The following is a 14,346-nucleotide window of genomic DNA, read 5'->3' on the forward strand; positions in this document are numbered from 1 at the left end:
GAATTGCTAGTTGTGTATCAGCTGCTCTGAGTTATCTGGTTTTCTTGCACTACACAGCAGTCTGTTGCCTCTTTACCTGGCACAGGTTTATTATCATTTTATCTCACTTAATGCAGGAATCTATGTCCAAGGTTTCAGGGTGAGGAAACCTTTGGGAAAGCTCAGTCACTTATGTATGTGTATCCTGCAAGATCCCACATCCAGATGGCAGTGGAATTGATTTTTGTTTGTAGATTGTATCTTCATTGTAAACCATTACAGAAGATACTATAGTGCTTACTTCTGAGTATGCGTGTCACTCCACATTTGGCTTTCCGATCCATGGCCCCTCCACGCTTGGAGAGGAGCATTAGACTTTGCCAGAGATGGATGTTCTTTCTAATAATACTCTATGTACCATGAGAATCCACCTGAATGGATTGGGGACACTGAGGAAGGACTCTTCCTTACAGAAAGGTACAATCTCTGCCCCAGTCTGAAAAGGAGAAGGAAATCCTCCCTTGTTCCCCATTCTATAGAAGTTTCCAGCATTGAAGGTACTGGAAGAAATGATGGATCAGTCACTAAAAGGGATCGTCCATCTCAGAGGTCTTGTGGATGTGGAAAAAAAAAAAAAAAAAAAAAAAAAAAAAGCTTGTGACAAAAGCTCCTCTGGCAGCAACCGTGGGATTACCTTATGATGCCAAATTCTCGACAGTTTCCGATCCAAAGAAGGTAAGTTGTTGGTGAACGTCCATAGATCTACAGTTCTAAGCAAAGAAGGTTCTATATGGAGAACATATGCTCTGTGTTGCCCCTCCTAAAGGTGACTAACCATGCTAGTTGTGAGAGACACATATCTACATGTACCTAGCTACAGAGAAGACTGTATACACCTGCATGTACCTGGCTACAGAGAAGACTGTATACACCTGCATATACCTGGCTACAGAGAAGACTGCATATTCCTTTGCATCTTTCTGAAATCACCTCAGCTCCCTTTACATTCACTAAGGTTACCTGCCGGGCCTGGGATGACATATCTATCCTAAGATAAGAAGGTAAGTAGATGGGACACTCTTCTATGTTATGTCAGCTGTAGTCACCATCTGGAGAGAATCCAAGATCACCATTGTCTCCTTCCTGCACCAGTGATTGTTAATTGTCAAAAACTTACAGTACTATATTTTCACCTACCCGGAACCATTCCTGGGTCAGGATTCCTAGAACTCCCCAATTGGTGTATCTTCACCCAATGATTGTCAGGTCTCATGACGTCTGCAAGCAACGAATTGAATCGGCAGGTTGGCATATGTATCCCCTTGCAGCAGATGCTGTCAGTATGGGACCAAAGAATAAACAGCCTACATTGGGTTATGGTTTATACCCACAGATACAAGGGCCTCAACATTTTCTTCAGTCAGTGGCAGACCAATCTCGCCCTCAAAGTGGGTGGAGGCAACCACCGATCTATCTAACAAAGGGTGAGACAGGCGAAGAAGACTTTGTTCCTAACAGAAGTGGCCGTCATCCAACATGTGAGAGATGAGTGCGGTAAGTGAGCTCCAGTCCACTTCAGCACATCAATCTATGGGGAAGCTATCGGGGTAAGCTCAAGAAAGCATCTACAGTGGTGCATATCGATCTTCAGAGCTGCATGTGACCAGTAGCATTACTGTTAAAAGCAGAAGCTGTTTTTGCATGGACCAAGAGATCTATCCAGCAACAAGGGAAGTCACAATACCTTAATGTAAAAGGCTAAAGCCATTATATTACCCTGACAGAAGAATGGTCTCTGGACCAGGAGATGTTCTAGTGAATCGCCAGATATTACAGCGACCCATTGGTCCCATGGCCATTTCGGGTAAAACCAGGATGCGTGGTTTTGACTCCTAAAAACTACTGTGGACAACAATCAGTAGAAGTCTGGTAAAAGACAATACAGGATCAAGTCTCATTAATGCTGATAGCCACGGATTGGCCCAAGAGGTCATTGTGGTAGTTGTTGTCCTCTCCTGATAAATATGTCCAAAAGGACATTTTGGATACTTCCCCAGATTCCTCACCTACTGCCTCATGAGGACGGATTATGTCTGGCAAATCACCAGATATTATGGCGACCCTTACGTGGACCTAATGGCCATTTCGGATAACGCCAGAATACGTGGTTTTTACTCCCTAAAACTGCTAGGGACGACAACCCGTAGTAGTCTTGTAAGGACAAGACAGAATCATGCCTCATTACTCCTAATAGCTCAAGAAGGCATGGTTGTTCTCTCCTGATGCATGTGTCCAAAAGGACATTTTGGAGACTTCCCCAGAATCCTCACTTACTGTCACAGAAGGGCAGATTGTGTCTGGGTCTGGACCACCTATGATTGACAGCCTGAAGATTGACAGGCCTGATGAGCTGAGGCTTTTTAGAATTGGTGGTAAACATGATTCTGCTACTAAGAGCAGAACCCACAAAGAGAACCTCCCTGAGGGTGAAGGAGGTTTTCTATCCTGGTGTGAAGAATTGGACTTATATCACTGGCTAGAAAGGCGATCCTTCGATTTCTCCAGGATGAGTTTGAGAATGAGCTGAAGCTGCGACCGTCAAAGTACATGTCTCTGCTCTTCCAGACAGCTGACTGTCCCATAAATCCCTAAAACAGAGATTTATTAAAGCTACGCAAAGGATTAAAGCAACTGTAATGGATTCAACTCCCAGGAGGGTTCCGGGACTCGTCCTTCATCACCTTGCACGGCTCCGTTTTGAGTTCTTATCTTTACTTGAATTAAAATACCTGACCCTCAAGGTATGCTTCCTAGTAGCTATTACATCTGCTAAACGCAGGAGTATGTTCAGACATTAGGAGCCACTGAACCATATCTTGTTATCCTTCAGGACTTCGTCTTTTACCCTTAAGGTTCCTTCCCTATCCAACATTACTCAGCAGATTGAGTTACCTGTTTTTGCCTAAACTCCTCCAATGAGGAAGCGTTACAACGGCGCACTCTGGATGTGGGCGGAGCCTTGTGCCGTCACTCTCTGGTTGTGGGCGGAGACTTGAGTTTATTTAGTGAGAACCAGAGAAGTCAGAAGATTTTATCTGTATCTTTTTCAGGAAGGAACAGTAATTGGAAGTCCTCAAAAGCCACTTTATCCAGATGGATACAGCAGACTCTGTGTTACCAAGAGGTAAGAGTCCAAGTACCTGAATCCATTAAGGCCCTTACCACAAGGGCAATGTGTACATCCTGGGTGGAGGAGATGTGCATGCCCATTGATCAGATATACAGAACTGCATTGTGGTCTTCTTATACTTTTGGACATTAGAACCTCTGGGCAACCAATCTTGGTAAACCGGTTCTCATGGCTGCTGTATGATTCTCCCACCCTTTATGTGATCTTGCTATATCCCCATTATGTGCTGCTGCTTAGGACGTAAGGGAAAGTGGAATTTTATACTCACCGTAAATTCTCTTTCCTGTAGTCCGAAGCAGCAGCACAAACTAACCCTCCCTATAAAAGTTTATGCAGCATACCTTGAGTGTTTTGGGTTATGTTTTCCTAGATCGTTAGAAGTACACAAGGAGGCTGGGTTAGCATAGGGCCTTATAGGCGGGGCAATTAACTCTTTATTGCTTGTTACCATCTGTCCTATCATTGCAGGAAGATAGAATCTTCTCCATTATGTGCTGCTGCTTCGGACTACAGGAAAGAGAATTTACGGTGAGTATAAAATTCCACTATATTAGTAGTAATATTTGACATGATATTGTTGTGTTGATGCCGGCTTCTTATTTCACAGTGTTGTCGTTCTTAGAAGGCTCAGATATGTACAGAGTATTTATAGAGCTGCTAAAAACAGAAGTCATCCTCACAGGGTTATATGTTAACGGAGACATGGTATTTCTTCTGGCTATTTTACCATTACCGGGAGCTGTTAGTACACTGCTGACTAATCAATTTGATGGGAAAGCTAACATATAGCTGAATATATATATATATATATATATATATATATATATGTATATTGAATGTTTCCACGTGAAATGTTCATTACACACTATAAGGCTATGTTCACACTACGTACGTTCCACAGAAATTACGGCCGTTGTTACATGGCCGTGATTTCTGTGGTACTTACGTAGTGCTGCAGGCTGAGGGAATCCCGGTCGGAGTGTATACACATAGGGAGAGATTTATGAAAGGGTGTAAATATACACCTGGTGTAAACTGCCCACAGCAGCCAATCACAGCTCAGCTTTCAGCTCTGGTAAAATATAAGAGGAGCTGTGATTGGTTGCCGTGGGCGGTTTATACCAGGTGTATATTTACACCCTTTCATAAATCTCCCCCATAGTATACAATCCGGCTGGGATCCCTACACACAATGGAGCCACATGCCGTGCTGTGGGGAGTTCTGATACGGGTGCGCACTGATGCGCCCGCATCAGAACTCAGCGGCGCTAAAGATCATCCGGCCGATACTGCAGTACCAGCCGGGATGATCTTTTCTGAGACCGGCCGTTGGGTCACGGAACAGCCGGTCTCATACTACGTGTCACCATAGCCTAAGCCAGTGGGTTTTTTTTCTTTCTTTAAAATCAACTGGTCAGAAAGTTAAATAAAATTGTAATTTTCCATTTAGAAATCTCAAGTCCTCCAGTACTTATCATCTGCTGTATGTCTTGCAGGAAGTAGTGTATTCCTTCCAGTCTAACACACTGCTCTCTGCTGCCACCTCTGTCCATGTCAGGGACTGTCCAATGCAGTGGCAACTCCTTATAGAAAACCTCTCCTGCTCTGGACAGTTCCTGACACAGACAGAGGGGGCAGCAGAGAGCCCAGTGTCAGACTGGAAAGAATACACTACTTCCTGCAGGGCATACAGCAGTGGATAAGTACAGGAATACTGTAGATTTTTAAATAGAAGTAAATTACAAATCTATATATCTTTCTGATTTGAGTTGGTTCTTTGTGAATTATAATCAGAAAGACAGGAAGAATGACATGAAAAGTAACTATGATCTTTCAGTAATACCAGTATAATGTGCAGAGTTCATTCAGGGCCAATACTAGCCATTTGTAAGACAATTCTGTGGCCTAGTCAGTTTACTGGGCTGGAATCTGACTTTTTTTCTAGAGAAATCATGATTTTTTTTTTCAGCTGGAAGAGCATCTTAGTTGACATGTAGATGGTCTAACCTATTATAAAATCTGAATGCTCAGAATGCCCTGATTTTTTAAAGGAGGGTGTTCACCCCCGATCCACCACCACTGAGGTCAGTAAAATCTCATCAGGGGTTCAAATATGCAGAAATTTCCCCGTTAGTAAATTAAAACATTTTCTCTTAAATGGATCTGTATCTCTTACATGTTAGCCTTTTCTTATAGTCTTCAAAGAATCTCATTAATTATAGGTTTCTATGCAGAATGGAGAACAATCTCTGTGAAGAAAAAAAAATCCCCCATATCTAGTCCAAGAGCCTTCAGGCAGATGGAATCTTTTTATACTATAACTCATCATTATCTCTTTCCAAGAATCACATATAAAAAAAAAAATTCCATATAGCAAAAAAAGAAAAAAAAAATACAAATCCCCCCCCCATTTCTCCACCCACTGCCTAGTAACCTACCCCTAAGGAAAATGGAGAAAAAACAATATATATAAATGTACAAATCTGGTTTGGCAATAATCTAATGAACCAACAATATTAGAAACTGTAAATATGATTTCAGAATATAACACACAATGTTTAGTAGCATTATAAAAGCTCCCAGTTTTTTTTTATTATTTTTTATGCAGCTAGTCGGCTATTTCAGATCCTCATGTAGTTACTCCCTTCTATCTGAAACCAGACCGTTCAGCAGGGTCATGTGATCTTATGATGACCCCCTGGAAAGTACATGTGTTTCTGTGCACTCAAGAGGCGTGACAGCTGCCCAGAGCTTACTGTGTGATAGAGGTGCATGGACTGTTCCACCTAAACACAGGAGGAGACAGAAACTACTGTTACAGTGCAGGTGTCCGGACTATATACTTATCTCTCTCCTAGTTAAATTAGGGGAAAATAGAGATAGGAAGGATTATTACACAGTCCTTCCAGCAGGCAGAGGGGGGATGGCTCTAGCTGGCAATTTGGTGCTGTGCTGATGCATCATGGGATTTATGGGACAGAGATTGTAAGGGAGAGAATAAAGTTTGAGAGGAACATGACCCAACTGCAGTAGTGAAATTTCTGGTTACAGCTGAGCTAGGATGAAACAGATGGCAGTGCAGGAATAGTAGTGGTGAGTGTATATTGTATGGGGAATAAATCCTGCTTCTTTAAAGAGATTCTGTCAGCAGGTTTATGCTGTCCTATCTAGGGGTAGCATAAGCTAGTGACAGAGAAGCTGAACAGAATGATGGATCACTTACATTGTTCTGTGCAGCTAATCCAGAGATCTCCTCCTGAATAACATGGACAATAAGTAGTCCTCTCCATTATGTGCATGAGCCCAATAGTCCTGGATATTCATGAGAAGCAGACAACTCCGCCCACCAGCTGCTGATTGGAAGTTATCTAGCCATACTGTGTATAGGCAGTCAACTGTCAATCAGCAGCTGGAGGGCGGGGGGAGGGGTGTGGCAAGAATCCTATTCTCCTGCATATTAGGAGAACGGCTGAACAGAATGATGTAAGTAATGCCCTAATCTGTTCAGCATTTCTGTCACTAGTTTATGCTGCCCTCATTTAAGGCGGAATAAACCTAGTGACAGATTCCCTTTCAATTCTGAGTAACATAATAATCATTATTGATTGAAACCATAGTTGCCCTTTCAAAAATATTTTTTACTTTCTGACCTATTGTGACCTTCTGTTGTGAACTGAACCTTTATCTTTATATTGCAATAAATAAGTGTATATCCTGGATATTGGAGGGAGAGCATGAAAAAAGTAAGTAGGTCATTCCCAATACCACGAGCAAGCAGGTACAAAAGTCAATGCGTTTCAGGCACCTTCCACTGCCCCTTATGTATTATACTAAGTGAATGGACCCGGATCCCAATTGATGAAACAACTAGTCCCTCCCATATGCCCTAGAAGCGTCCCAGACCATCTCCCCTACTACCAATATATCAATAATCTAAAAGAGGCTTGCAGTTAGATCATGATCTTTTTTAAATGATAGTCGTGTGGATTTATCCTGAATATGGTGGTGAAAAGTATTTAAAAAAAAAAAAGGCCAGAATTATCCTCATACCCCCAAAGTCTATAAAAAGAAACACAAACTTCCCTTCTCTATCTTCCTCCTCATCAGATCTATACGCCCCGCTGCCCTATGACACTCACTCCTCCTTCCTTCTCAATATGTAGGCTCTCTCTGTCATCACGTGTTTCTCAGGAAGACACACTATCCCAGACATGGGAGTTATAGTAACCTAAAAGACCCCTAACATTTTAAGCCAATCCACTAGGCCTCTCAGATTCTATACTAAGATCTGATCTGCATATTTATAGCTTACAAAGTGATGAAGAAAAATAGGGGCCCCTTCATTTCCTACACTCCCTCTAACCCTCTCCCCGGCCTGTCACTTCATTCTCTTCTTTTGGTTTTTACAACAGGACCAACTTTCCCCTTCCAAAATAAAAACGAAAAACAAAACAGGACATATATTACCCCTTGAATCTATTAATTTAGCTGCATCCAGTGTATCCTAGAAAAAAGGTTATTATTAAATTTAGCTTCGAAGCAAACAGCGGGGAGCACTTAAAGGGGTTGTCCAGTGAAAATCTTTTTCTTTCAAATCAACTGGTGTCAGATAGTTATATAGATTTGTAATTTACTTTTATTTAAAAATCTAAAGTCTTCCCATGCTTATTAGCTGCTGTATGTCCTGCAGGAAATGTTGTTTTCTTTTCAGTCTGACTCAGTGCTCTCTGCTGACATCTCTGCCCCAGATAGGAACTGTCCAGAGCAGAAGAGATTTTCTATGGGAATCTGCTCTGGACAGTTCCTGAGATGGACAGAGGTGGCAGCAGAGAGCACTGTGTCGGACTGAAAAGAAAAACATTTCCTGCAGGACATACAGCAACTGATAAGTACTGGAAGACTTGAGATTTTAAATAGAAGTAAATTATGAATCTGTATAACTTTCTGAAATCAGTTGATCTGAAAGAAAAAGATTTTTGCCAGGGTACCCCTTTAACTCCTTACATTTACTGGACCAGGCGCTCTGTGAATCTAAAAAAAAAAACTGGATGGCTGATTCAAGTGAAACCTCCTGAAATGAATTTCGCTCATCATTAGCTGCAAAGCACTTCAAATAAAAAATGAAGACGTCAGCAGTTTAGGATCAGCAATTTGTGCTCAAACTTCTTTTCTTCATTTTCAGTAAGTTCCACAGAAGAAAATAGAAAGAAGTCATTAAAATCCAGAAAGGAAAATTCCAGTAAAAGATTATTCCAGAAATATCTAATTGCAATTATTCATTAGAGAGTTCACTCTCTAATGAATATCAATGCAAGAGCCAAGCTTACTAAGTGCCTCACAACAAGCCCGGGTGTCAGAGGTGTCCACAACAGGCCAGGCTGCCAGGGGTGACCACAACAGGCCGGGCTGCCAGAGGTGACCCCAACAGGCCCGACTGCAAGAGGTGACAACAACAGGCCCGGCTGCCAGAGGTGACCACAAAAGGCCCAACTGCCAGAGGTGACCACAACAGGCCCGGCTGCCAGAGGTGACGACAACAGGCCCAACTGCCAGAGGTGACCACAACAGGCCCGACTGCAAGAGGTGACCACAACAGGCCCGGCTGCCAGAGATGTCCACAACAGGCCCGGCTGCCAGAGGTGACCACAACAGGCCCAACTGCCAGAGGTGACCGCAACAGGCCCGGCTGCCAGAGGTGACCCCAACAGGCCTGGCTGCAAGAGGTGACCGCAACAGGCCCGGCTGCCAGAGGTGACCACAACAGGCCCGGCTGCCAGAGGTGACCACAACAGGCCGGGCTGCAAGAGGTGACCACAACAGGCTCGGCTGCCAGAGGTGTCCACAACAGGCCCGGCTGGCAGAGGTGACCCCAACAGGCCCGGCTGCAAGAGGTGACTGCAACAGGCCCGGCTGCCAGAGGTAACCACAACAGGCCCGGCTGCCAGAGGTGACCACAACAGGCCCGGCTGCCAGAGGTGACCGCAACAGGCCCGGCTGCCAGAGGTGACCGCAACAGGCCCGGCTGCCAGAGGTGACCACAACAGGCCCGGCTGCCAGAGGTGACCACAACAGGTCGGGCTGCAAGAGGTGACCACAACAGGCCGGTGAAACAGGCCAGAGTATACCCCCAGCCCAGACTATACCCGGGGTTAAAATGGCCTAGGCTAGATTATACCCCAGGTATATTTTGGCCTAGGCTAGTTTACCCCAGGGTATATTTTGGCCTAGGCCAATTCATACCCCCTCAGGCCATTTTATACCCCCATGAAATCAGCAGCAGTGAGTGATAGACACAAGAAATACTTAATTTGGGGATTCAGCTTTGTCTGCTGAGTTTAGTGAGAAGCTACTGATGGAAATATAAAAAATCTGAACACATAGGGGGAGATTTATCAAACATGGTGTAAAGTGAAACTGGCTCAGTTGTCCCTAGCAACAGGGCTGAATTAACAGCTGCTGCTGCCCTAGGCACTAAACCTGAAGACGCCCCATCTTCACGCACCTATTGGCGATACCAGACCTGACCAATACCACCATACCCCCCACCCCCCTGGAAAAGATACCAGATTTACTGGCAAGTCTAAACGGGAGGAGGGAAACTAAAAAAATAAAAACAAAAAAATTAGTTTGTTCTGTCCCCCTGCTCCTTGGTGCTGCCCCCCTGCAAGGTGCTGCCCTAGGCACCGGACCACGGGTGCCTAATGGTAAATACGGCCCTGCCTAGCAACCTATCAAATTCCACCTTTCATTCCTCACAGACTCTTTGGAAAATGAAAGGTGGAATCTGATTGGTTGCTAGGGGCAACTGCGGCAGTTTTACTTTACACCATGTTTGTTAAATCTCCCTCGTAGGGGACATCATTGTGTTTGCACATTTTTTTTTTGTCTAATTGTCTAAAGGAGATTTTGTGCACTTCATAAATATTCATGCAAGACTTATTAAGGATTTTGTGCTATTTTACATTAGTTTCCACTGCTTCCTTTTTTGCTCAAAATCCTACCCCAACGTGGAATAAATTAAGCAAGATGTATCAAGGCACTTGCGTCTAATGATGATTTCTGCGAAACAACTGTAAAATTTTGTGCAGCCCATAAAAACCTCCACCTGCTCAAAAAAATAGGGCAGAGGATGCACTGATGGGACAGCGCCATCTACTGTCAGCTCAATGTAAGCACTGCACTGTATATCCCAACAAGCGGAAGCGGCTGTGTGTCCGAGTATGGTTAAAAAAAAAAAAAAAAAGATCGCACTTTTCAACAAACAAGAGTAATTTGAGATAAAGTGAGAAAACCTGTGAAGTGATAACATGATGACCTGGAGGGATATATTTTGGCCTAAGCTATTTTACGCCCCTGGTATAGAATATATCTCCTGGGGTATACTGTGGCCTGGACTAGAACTGAGAAAACCAGTGACATGATAACTTGGAGGGATATAGTCTGGCCTAGACTATTTTACACCCCCAAATATAGAGTCTATCCTCCGGGGTATATTGTGACCTGGGCTAGACTGTCCCCAGGCTTATAGTATGGCCTGGCACTGGCGGAACTACCGCCGTAGCAGCCATAGCGGCTGCTACGGGGCCCCGCCGCATCAGGGGGCCCGTGACCCGGGTCCCGTGCTCCTCCTGACCCGGCGACTCCTTTCCCCAACCATAGGGAAAAGGAGTCACTGGGCCAGGAGGAGCACGGGACCGACCGACAGCGCTCCTGTCAGTCCCCCGTCTGATGCGCGGCTGCCGGGGGTGTCGCGTCCTATCCCCGGCATCGCGCGTATCATAGAGCTCTCTGTGTGCCGGAAGTCGCGGCCGCAGCACAAGCCCACAGAGGGCTCTATGATACGCGCGCTGTCGGGGATAGGATGCGACACCCCCGGCAGCCGCGCATCAGACGGGGGACTGACAGGAAAAAGGCTCGACGGGGGAGCGCGTTGTAAGGTGAGTTTGTTTGTTTTTTTTAAACCTGCTTTCCGTGGGGTGGGGGGGGGTGGGGGAGAGAGAAGGGGGCATCTATAAGGGGAATGGGGAGAAGAGGGCATCTATAAGGGGGATGGGGAGAAGAGGGCATGGAAGGGGGGGAGAGGAGGACATCTATAAGGAAGGGGGGAGAGGGGGACATCTATAAGGAAGGGGGGGAGAGGGGGGCATCTATAAGGAAGGGGGGAGAGGAGGGCATCTATAAGAAAGGGGGGGAGAGGAGGGCATCTATAAGGAAGGGGGGAGAGGAGGGCATCTATAAGGAAGGGGGGGGAGAGGGGGACATCTATAAGGGAGGGAGAAGGGGACATCTATAAGGGAGGGAGAAGGGGGCATCTATAAGGAAGGGGGGGAGAGGAGGGCATCTATAAGGAAGGGGGGAGAGGGGGACATCTATAAGGAAGGGGGGGGGAGAGGGTGACCATCTATAAGGAAGGGGGGGAGAGGAGGGCATCTATAAGGAAGGGGGGATAGGAGGGCATCTATAAGGAAGGGGGGGATAGGAGGGCATCTATAAGGAAGGGGGGAGAGGGGGGCATCTATAAGGAAGGGGGGGGAGAGGGACATCTATAAGGAAGGGGGGAGAGGGGGACATCTATAAGGAAGGGGGGGAGAGGGGGACATCTATAAGGAAGGGGGGGGAGAGAGGGACATCTATAAGGAAGGGGGGGAGAGGAGGGCATCTATAAGGAAGGGGGGATAGGAGGTCATCTATAAGGAAGGGGGGATAGGAGGGCATCTATAAGGAAGGGGGGGAGAGGGAGACATCTATAAGGAAGGGGGAGAGGGGGACATCTATAAGGAAGGGGGAGAGGGGGACATCTATAAGGAAGGGGGGGGAGAGGGGGGGCATCTATAAGGAAGGGGGGGAGAGGGGGACATCTATAAGGAAGGGGGGAGAGGGGGACATCTATAAGGAAGGAGTGAGAGGGGGACATCTATAAGGAAGAGGGGAGAGGGGGACATCTATAAGGGAGGGAGAAGGGGGCATCTACAAGGAAGGGGGGAGAGGGGGACATCTATAAGGAAGGGAGAAGGGGGCATCTATAAGGAAGGGGGGAAAGGGGGACATCTATAAGGGAGGGAGAAGGGGGCATCTATAAGGGAGGGAGAAGGGGGCATCTATAAGGAAGGGGGGAAAGGGGGACATCTATAAGGAAGGGGGGGGGGGGGGAGGGGGACATCTATAAGGAAGGGAGAAGGGGGCATCTATAAGGAAGGGGGGAGAGGGGGACATCTATAAGGAAGGGGGGGGGAGAGGGGGACATCTATAAGGAAGGGAGAAGGGGGCATCTATAAGGAAGGGGGGAAAGGGGGACATCTATAAGGGAGGGAGAAGGGGGCATCTATAAGGGAGGGGGGAGAGGAGGGCATCTATAAGGGAGGGGGGAGAGAGGGCTATCTATAAGTAAGGGGGGGAGAGGGGGACATCTATAAGGAAGGGGGGAGAGGGGGACATCTATAAGGGAGGGAGAAGGGGGCATCTATAAGGAAGGGGGGAGAGGGGGACATCTATAAGGAAGGGGGGGAGAGGGGGACATCTATAAGGGAGGGAGAAGGGGGCATCTATAAGGAAGGGGGAGAGGGGGACATCTATAAGGGAGGGAGAAGGGACCATCTATAAGGGAGGGGGGAGAGGAGGGCATCTATAAGGGAGGGGGGAGAGAGGGCATCTATAAGGAAGGGGGGGAGAGGGGGACATCTATAAGGAAGGGGGGAGAGGGGGACATCTATAAGGGAGGGAGAAGGGGGCATCTATAAGGAAGGGGGGAGAGGAGGGCATCTATAAGGAAGGGGGGAGAGGGGGACATCTATAAGGAAGGGGGGGAGAGGGTGACCATCTATAAGGAAGGGGGGGAGAGGGAGACATCTATAAGGGAGGGGGGGAGAGGGGGGCATCTATAAGGAAGGGGGGGGAGAGGGACATCTATAAGGAAGGGGGGAGAGAGGGACATCTATAAGGAAGGGGGGAGAGGGGGACATCTATAAGGAAGGGGGGAGAGGAGGGCATCTATAAGGAAGGGGGGATAGGAGGGCATCTATAAGGAAGGGGGGATAGGAGGGCATCTATAAGGAAGGGGGGGAGAGGGAGACATCTATAAGGAAGGGGGAGAGGGGGACATCTATAAGGAAGGGGGAGAGGGGGACATCTATAAGGAAGGGGGGGGAGAGGAGGGCATCTATAAGGAAGGGGGGGATAGGAGGGCATCTATAAGGATGGGGGGGATAGGCGGGCATCTATAAGGAAGGAGGGGAGAGGGAGAAATCTATAAGGAAGGGGGGAGAGGGGGACATCTATAAGGAAGGGGGGAGAGGGGGACATCTATAAGGAAGGGGTGAGAGGGGGACATCTATAAGGAAGGGGAAGAGGGGGACATCTATAAGGGAGGGAGAAGGGGGCATCTACAAGGAAGGGGGGAGAGGGGGACATCTATAATGAAGGGGGGAGAGGGGGACATCTATAAGGGAGGGGGGAGAGAGGGCCATCTATAAGGAAGGGGGGGAGAGGGGGACATCTATAAGGAAGGGAGAAGGGGGCATCTATAAGGAAGGGGGAAAGGGGGACATCTATAAGGGAGGGAGAAGGGGGCATCTATAAGGGAGGGGGGAGAGGAGGGCATCTATAAGGGAGGGGGGAGAGAGGGCCATCTATAAGGAAGGGGGGGAGAGGGGGACATCTATAAGGAAGGGGGGGAGAGGGGGACATCTATAAGGGAGGGAGAAGGGGGCATCTATAAGGAAGGGGGGAGAGGGGGACATCTATAAGGGAGGGAGAAGGGGGCATCTATAAGGGAGGGGGGAGAGGAGGGCATCTATAAGGGAGGGGGGAGAGAGGGCCATCTATAAGTAAGGGGGGGAGAGGGGGACATCTATAAGGAAGGGGGGGAGAGGGACATCTATAAGGAAGGGGGGGAGAGGGGGACATCTATAAGGGAGGGGGGAGAGGGGGACATCTATAAGGGAGGGGGGAGAGGGGGACATCTATAAGGAAGGGGGGGGAGAGGGGGGCATCTATAAGGAAGGGGGGAGAGGAGGGCATCTATAAGGAAGGGGGGGAGAGGAGGGCATCTATAAGGAAGGGGGGAGAGGAGGGCATCTATAAGGAAGGGGGGGGAGAGGGGGACATCTATAAGGGAGGGAGAAGGGGACATCTATAAGGGAGGGAGAAGGGGGCATCTATAAGGAAGGGGGGGAGAGGAG

This window comes from Dendropsophus ebraccatus, chromosome 14, assembly GCF_027789765.1.
Source record: "Dendropsophus ebraccatus isolate aDenEbr1 chromosome 14, aDenEbr1.pat, whole genome shotgun sequence".
NCBI classification, from domain to species: Eukaryota; Metazoa; Chordata; class Amphibia; order Anura; family Hylidae; genus Dendropsophus; species Dendropsophus ebraccatus.